Source organism: Cibotium barometz, chromosome 45 (genome assembly GCF_041138505.1).
Source record: "Cibotium barometz isolate CiBa-2024 chromosome 45, ASM4113850v1, whole genome shotgun sequence".
NCBI lineage: Eukaryota > Viridiplantae > Streptophyta > Polypodiopsida > Cyatheales > Cibotiaceae > Cibotium > Cibotium barometz.
In genome coordinates, this window is record NC_141090.1 from 6242068 (window position 1) to 6248453 (window position 6386).

Sequence of the window (6386 nt, forward strand, 5' to 3'; positions counted from 1 at the left end):
TATTTGTTGATGTAGTCGTTTTAGCTCTATGTGGGAGTTTTTAATTGTTCCTTCCACCCAACTAAACAATGTTGTTACTGTGTCTTGTGGTGGAGCGCTTCTATATGTGTCCCTTTGCTGAACTTCTTTGTTTCTACCTTTAGGTTCCCTATTCAGTTCTATGACCGGAGTGGCTACTGTCATTGCTTTGGCAATTCCCAACCCATTTTGCTGAGTTGTCTTTTTCCTCCACACACAAAGGTTGGTGAGGTTCCTGCTTGGGTTAAGAGTTGATGTTGCATGCTTTTACTACTCTCTTTTTTATGACTTGAATTGCTTGTGGTGTTGGCCACTAAGTGGGGTTTGGGTACCCATATTGCCGTATTGCCTTGGTAGTATCCTTGTACTTGCAGTAAGTCTTTTTGGACCCATTGCTTATGGAACCCTTGAGGTCTATTGGGATGCTTGGAGTCTTGCCAATTTGTTTATGTTAGCAAGGTCTAACTTTTGATTTTTTTTACACATTCTTCCTGTGGTGCCCATATTATTCATGGTGTCCTTCTTGTGAGGTTGGTTTTTAAGTTGAGAATCTCGGGCAACCACTTCTGTGTACCCTTAGATTTTGGGTATTGTTTGTGCAAGTTTTGTGGGATTGATGCTTGTTCTGTTTTATGAGGTATTGCCACCGTATTTGGTGCTGTTTGTTCATCATTTATGATATGTTTCCCTCTATTTGTTAAGCTCCATAAGGATATGGACATGACCTTGTCGCTCAACAACGATGTCCTCTCTTCCCATTGGGTATTGCATTTGCTTGCACAGATCTAGGGTCGTCCTAGAATCATTTCCTCCTCCATGGAACTTGCAGGCATGACAAACACCTTCCCGACGACCAAGGAATTATTTTTTATGGAAATTTTAACACTTTTAAAAATCCGTCAGCTCTCGTAGTTATCAAGTGAACATTACGTACTTGTGCATCAATGGAATCGAGGCATGGTCTATCTAATGCTACCCAGGTTTCATACGAGATCAAGTTATGACTTGACCCCATATCTATTCATGCAATGCTCGTTGCATGGCCTTTAGTTGTAGTAAGTCCCACCTTAAGTCCTGGCTCAATGTTTAGTTCCTCTTCGTCCAAGAGAGTCACGAAAGCCATGTTGACATGTATCAATCTCTTCTGCAGTAATTGTTTAGCTTTGGCCTCCTTGGCCTTAGCTTCTTCTTGAGCTTGCTGGATTTTTTCCTTTGCGAGCTATTTCTGTTGTTTTAAGAGATGTTCTTGCAAGAGCATCTCTTGGGTCAGTAGTTCAAACTATTTTTTTAATTTACTTCCATTGACATAACCCTCCATCTATATGCCATCGATTGTCTCAATTCAAATAGACCCCTGAGGCGTGATCTCAAATACTTGGAATGGTCCCATGCCTCGATATTTGAGTTTCTTTTTCCTGGTGCTTCCTACACCATACATGAGGACAAGGTCCCCCGTTTCCAGTTCTTTTTGTTTTAGATTTTTATCAAACCAATGTTTACTGCGTAGTTTTTCGACCATGAGTCCATGTGATGCTATTAGTCTAGCCTCATCAAGCTTCTCTAAGTCAATCAGCCTTTCAACTAATGCATTCTCTGTCGTCAGACGTTCTTGTACTGCAATCTTTAAGCTCTCGGGACTAGGTATTCCATAGGCATAACTGCTTCAAAACCATAAGCTAGACGGAAGGGAATGTACCCCGTCGCTACCTTATATGATGTTTGATATGCCCATAGGGCTACTGTCAGCTTATGTTCCTAGTCTGTTCAACTTGCTTCCAAGGTTTTTGTCAAGATAGTACACAAAATTTTGTTTGTACTCTCTGCTTGACCATTGGCATGTGGATAATAAGGTGATGATTTTCAATGGACCACTAAGAATCCCACAAGTAAATGACCAATCACCTCATTAATAAAATGTGAGCCACGATCACTAACTAATTCTAATGGGCAACCGAACCTCGAGATAATTTGCTCGTATAAGAATTTTGCTGTTGTTCGTGCATCAGCTCTCTTTGAGGCTCTGGCTTCTTCCCATTTTGTGAAATAGTCCGTGGGGCCAACAATCACGTATCGGGCTTGGGATGGATGTGCCGCTAGACTAACAGGTCCAAGAAAATCTACTCCCCATTTCTCGAATGGTTGTCTTACAATAATAGGGATGAGTGGCATCTTGTCCTTTTGTTGTGGGGTAGCGAAACGCAGACATTCTTCGCACCTTTCTAACAAATTATATGGCATCTCTGAATAATGTAGGTCACCATAGTCCTGCTTAAAGCACTTTTCAAGCTGTGATCTCTCCAGCAAAATGCTCGCCTGCTATCCTTGAATGAGATTCATCCAATATTATGACAAACTCATCTTCTCTAACGCATCTTCTTAGTACATTATCTTTTCCTAGCTTATATAGTTCTCCCGCAATCAGTTGATAAGATGTAGCAAGCTTGATAAGCCGCCACATTTTATCTGTGCTTCTCAAAGGTATTTCCTTGCGAAAAACCATGAGCTAGATAATGTGAGATTTCCTCACTCCATTCGAGTACCATGTCCAATTTGAACAAACAAGTATCAGGGAGATCATTTTCAACACCAGTTGTTGCTGGTTCCCCATTTGGACTTCTTGACGTATGATCGGCTAACACATGATGTGTTCCTTTTCTTACCGTGGAAAAAAAAGTCAAATTCCAACAATAATAGCAACCATCGTGTGATTCTCCCCGTGGTGCAAGGCTTATTCACCAAGTATAATAAAGCTTGATGGTCCACAAAGAATACGAATTTGTTGGCCAAGAGGTAATGTCGTTACTTCTTGATGGCGTAAACCATGGCCAATCCTTCCCTCTCTATGGTGGTGTAGTTCACCTTTGCATCATTTAACTAGCGACTAGCGAAGTAGCCTGGATAGTCCAATTTGAACTCACCAGGTTGGGCTAGTATGCAACCAATAGCAAAATTTGATGCAATATGCATGTGAAATATGAGATCCCAATTGGGGGGTCGTAGAATTGGCGCGCTAGCTAATGCTTGCTTCACTCGATCATATGCTTCGTGGCATTCCTCAGTCCATTCAAAGACAATGAGGAGCTTGTACAATGGTTTGGCTATTTCAGCATAGAAAATTATGAAACGGGGATAATATCCCACATGGCCCATAAATCTTTGCACACCGTTGTAATTGGTAGGAGGTGGCAGCTCCAATATCAACTTGACCTTGCTATCATTCGGATATACCATTCTTTGAGACAATGTGTCCCAATATCACACCATGTTTGACCCAAAATGGACATTTTAAGGGGTTCAGGGATATACGATATAATCGACATCACTCGATCACTTTCCTCCTGAAGTTATCCAGATGGTCCGTCCATCAAGAGTGCGCACACAGATCGTCAATGAATACCTCCAACCACTTCTGTAAGTAGTCCTTGAAGGCTATGCACATCAATCGTTGAAATGTTGTTGGGGCATCGGTGAGGCCGAAGGGCATAACCTTGTATGCAAATGTCCCCCACATTGTATTGAAAGCTGTCTTATGCTAGTCCTCTGGTTCTATGGACACCTGAATATAACCGGAGAATCCATCCAAGAAGCTGTAAGCTTATTCCCTAGCCACTCTTTCCAAAACATGTTCCGTATATAGGGCAATGGATAATGGTATTTCCTAGTAGTTGCATTGACCTTTTTAGGATAAACACATACCCTAAGTTTTCCATTCTTCTTTGGCAGTATTACGATTGGTGACAACCAATCCGTATGTTCGATTTCATAGATGAAATCTGAGCAATGAGCTTGTCTATTTCCTCCTTTAAAATTGCAGCATACTTAGGATTCATCTGGTATGTTTTTTGCCTGGTTAGCCTTGACCCTTCCATGATTGGAATTGTATACTATACTACCTAAGGTGGTACCCCCTTCATCTCCTTGTAATTCCATGCGAAACAGTCCTTAAATTCCTTAAGGAGAGCAACGAGCTCATCTTCTTCAACCGAAGTCAAGTCCTTAGCAATGTATACGGGCCGAGATTCCTCCCTTGGTCCTGCAATATCAACTTCCTTGACTTTTGCTAGGCCATTGTATGATGTGGACAGCCCATCCTCCTTAACCCTTGTTGCCGTCAGTCGAAACACTTTTCGCTCGTTAAACAGTATAGGTTTTGAAGTGGTCGGGTATTGAGAGCAAGTCTGGTTTGTCTTCATTTTCACTTTTGGTTTTAGTCATGATATTTCTTGCCTCACACTTTGCTTCTGACTTTATTGCATTTTCGACGCCCAGCTTTTGTAAGCTTAGGTGTTTCTAGCTCTTGAAGGGCTACTTTCTCTTTGTGTCTTCCCTTAAGTGATATCTTACTCAACTCCTCACCCCAATCCTTAGAGAACTCATCGAGTGTACCTTAGTGGCCTTAACGTATCTCAGACACTAGGCATCTGTGGGTTTTCTTTGTAATAGGTCATTTCGTCGGGCAATATATCGTTTCTGTTTTTGCCACATTCCCAGGCGTTGAGCATTGGTACGGCCTTGTGCTATGGTCCCTTCTATACTCGATGTCTCCTCTTCAGATGCTTTTTCAATGGTCTGCCAATTAATCATACAGATAGAGGTCGTGGTGGGGACAGTTCCAGATTCCACATACTAGGTCCCAGTGGGTTGTGTCACATCTATGGTATCCAACATATGCATCTAGTTTTCACTGAAGTCCAGAGAGGAGGAAGTGACACGTAAATTTTCGTTTCCTCTTTTTCCTTGGGATTTCCCACCGAGGGCTGGCATATTTGTACAGAGGTGGTCTGTTCCGTTGTGACCGAATCATTACCGAATCATTACCAAACAATTGCCCTTCCATGGGGTGTTCTTTCCATGTTCTCAGATCTGAATTTGTGAATCCCTACGTACATACACGTGATATAAGGCCCAATCATGCACCAATTTGAATTCCCTCATGAAGGGTCTCCCCAATATTATGTCATATGAATCAGGTTGTCGTAGAAAGTCCATGACCACAAATGTATGATGGTAGCAAAACGTAAAGAGTTTGAGTTTCACATTCTCCAGAAGTCCAATGGGCCTTGAAGATGTTCCGTCCGCCATTTTAACGATTAGATTTGCTTTTTTTAGATCAGGTTTTTCCCAATTTTCCAAGCAACATTTTGTGATGATGCTAACCCCCGCCCCACCATCTAGGATAGCAAGTGCTGGTATCCATTATGATGAATCGAGATTGTAGCATTTGTGTCATCGCTTTTGTAATAATGCCCTAGTTGATTAACTGGTATCTTAACGACTCAGGTTTTCCTTGTGTATCTTAAGGTTCTTTCTGCCAGAGTTGGCAGAGCCTCATCTATAGTATCGGTTGGCTTTAGTGTCTTTAGTCCACCTTCTACCCATTCTTTTATGTTTGTCCATAGGGTTTGTGAATTGTGTAACAGTTGCCCTAATGGCATTTTTACAAGCGTGGACAGTACATTCGTGAGACTTCCTATGTCTCTGGGTTCTTTAGAGATTGAGGGTTCTCCCCAGGTGTGTAACTCGCATTCATCCATAGGGAAGGAATGGATGGAGTCCCCCAACTCATTTTCCTCAAACATTTTGGACATTACGTTGGCTTGGGATCCATCTTCTATTTCTTCAAGAATTGGAGTACTAGGTACGTCCAATCTCCTTTAAATTGGTTGGCTTGTTTCATGGATAAATTATATCCCTGACCCGGTTAGCCCTTAGCTTTTGGCTTCATGAAGCTGTTGGCATTCTTCGACTAAGGCCCTGGCATCTTTGAGCTTTCTTATTTCCTCGTCGGCATTGGGGTATTCACCGACCCCTTTAGGAGTTGTTGGTTGCTCCCTTTGCTCTTCTAGGTCCGGTCCCTTGTGATTGATCCTTTGGCATTGTTCCTCTTCTATGCTTGTATGATTCATGCTTGTGTGGGAGAGTGAGAGAGAGTGATTTCCTTATGTGTGACAATGCGAGCGACTCTACAGTGATAGCATGGAGGTGGAGCTTGGAGGTTGGAGCTTAACAAGTGAGCTTGGAGGCCTCAAGGGACTCAAGCTGCCCTATGATAGTTGTGATCTATCGCTCATCCTTTAGGTGAATGCCAATTGAGTTCCCTCTTGGAGGTGTGGTAGCCCATAACATTTTTGGCACCGTTGCTGGGGAAACACCATTGTTTCTTCCATCCTCTTGGAGTTTCAACTCCCATTGCATAAGATTCATGATTGCCCTTACATTCTTGTAGTGCATTGTGTAGAAAATGAATCGATAAGATTTGTGTGGAAGTAAGAATTCGTGTGAAATTGGTTGTGTTGATGTGTATGTGTATGGTGGAGTGGTCTTAGAATAGAGCTTCACTGTTTTTTCTTGTTAATTTTTATATTTGC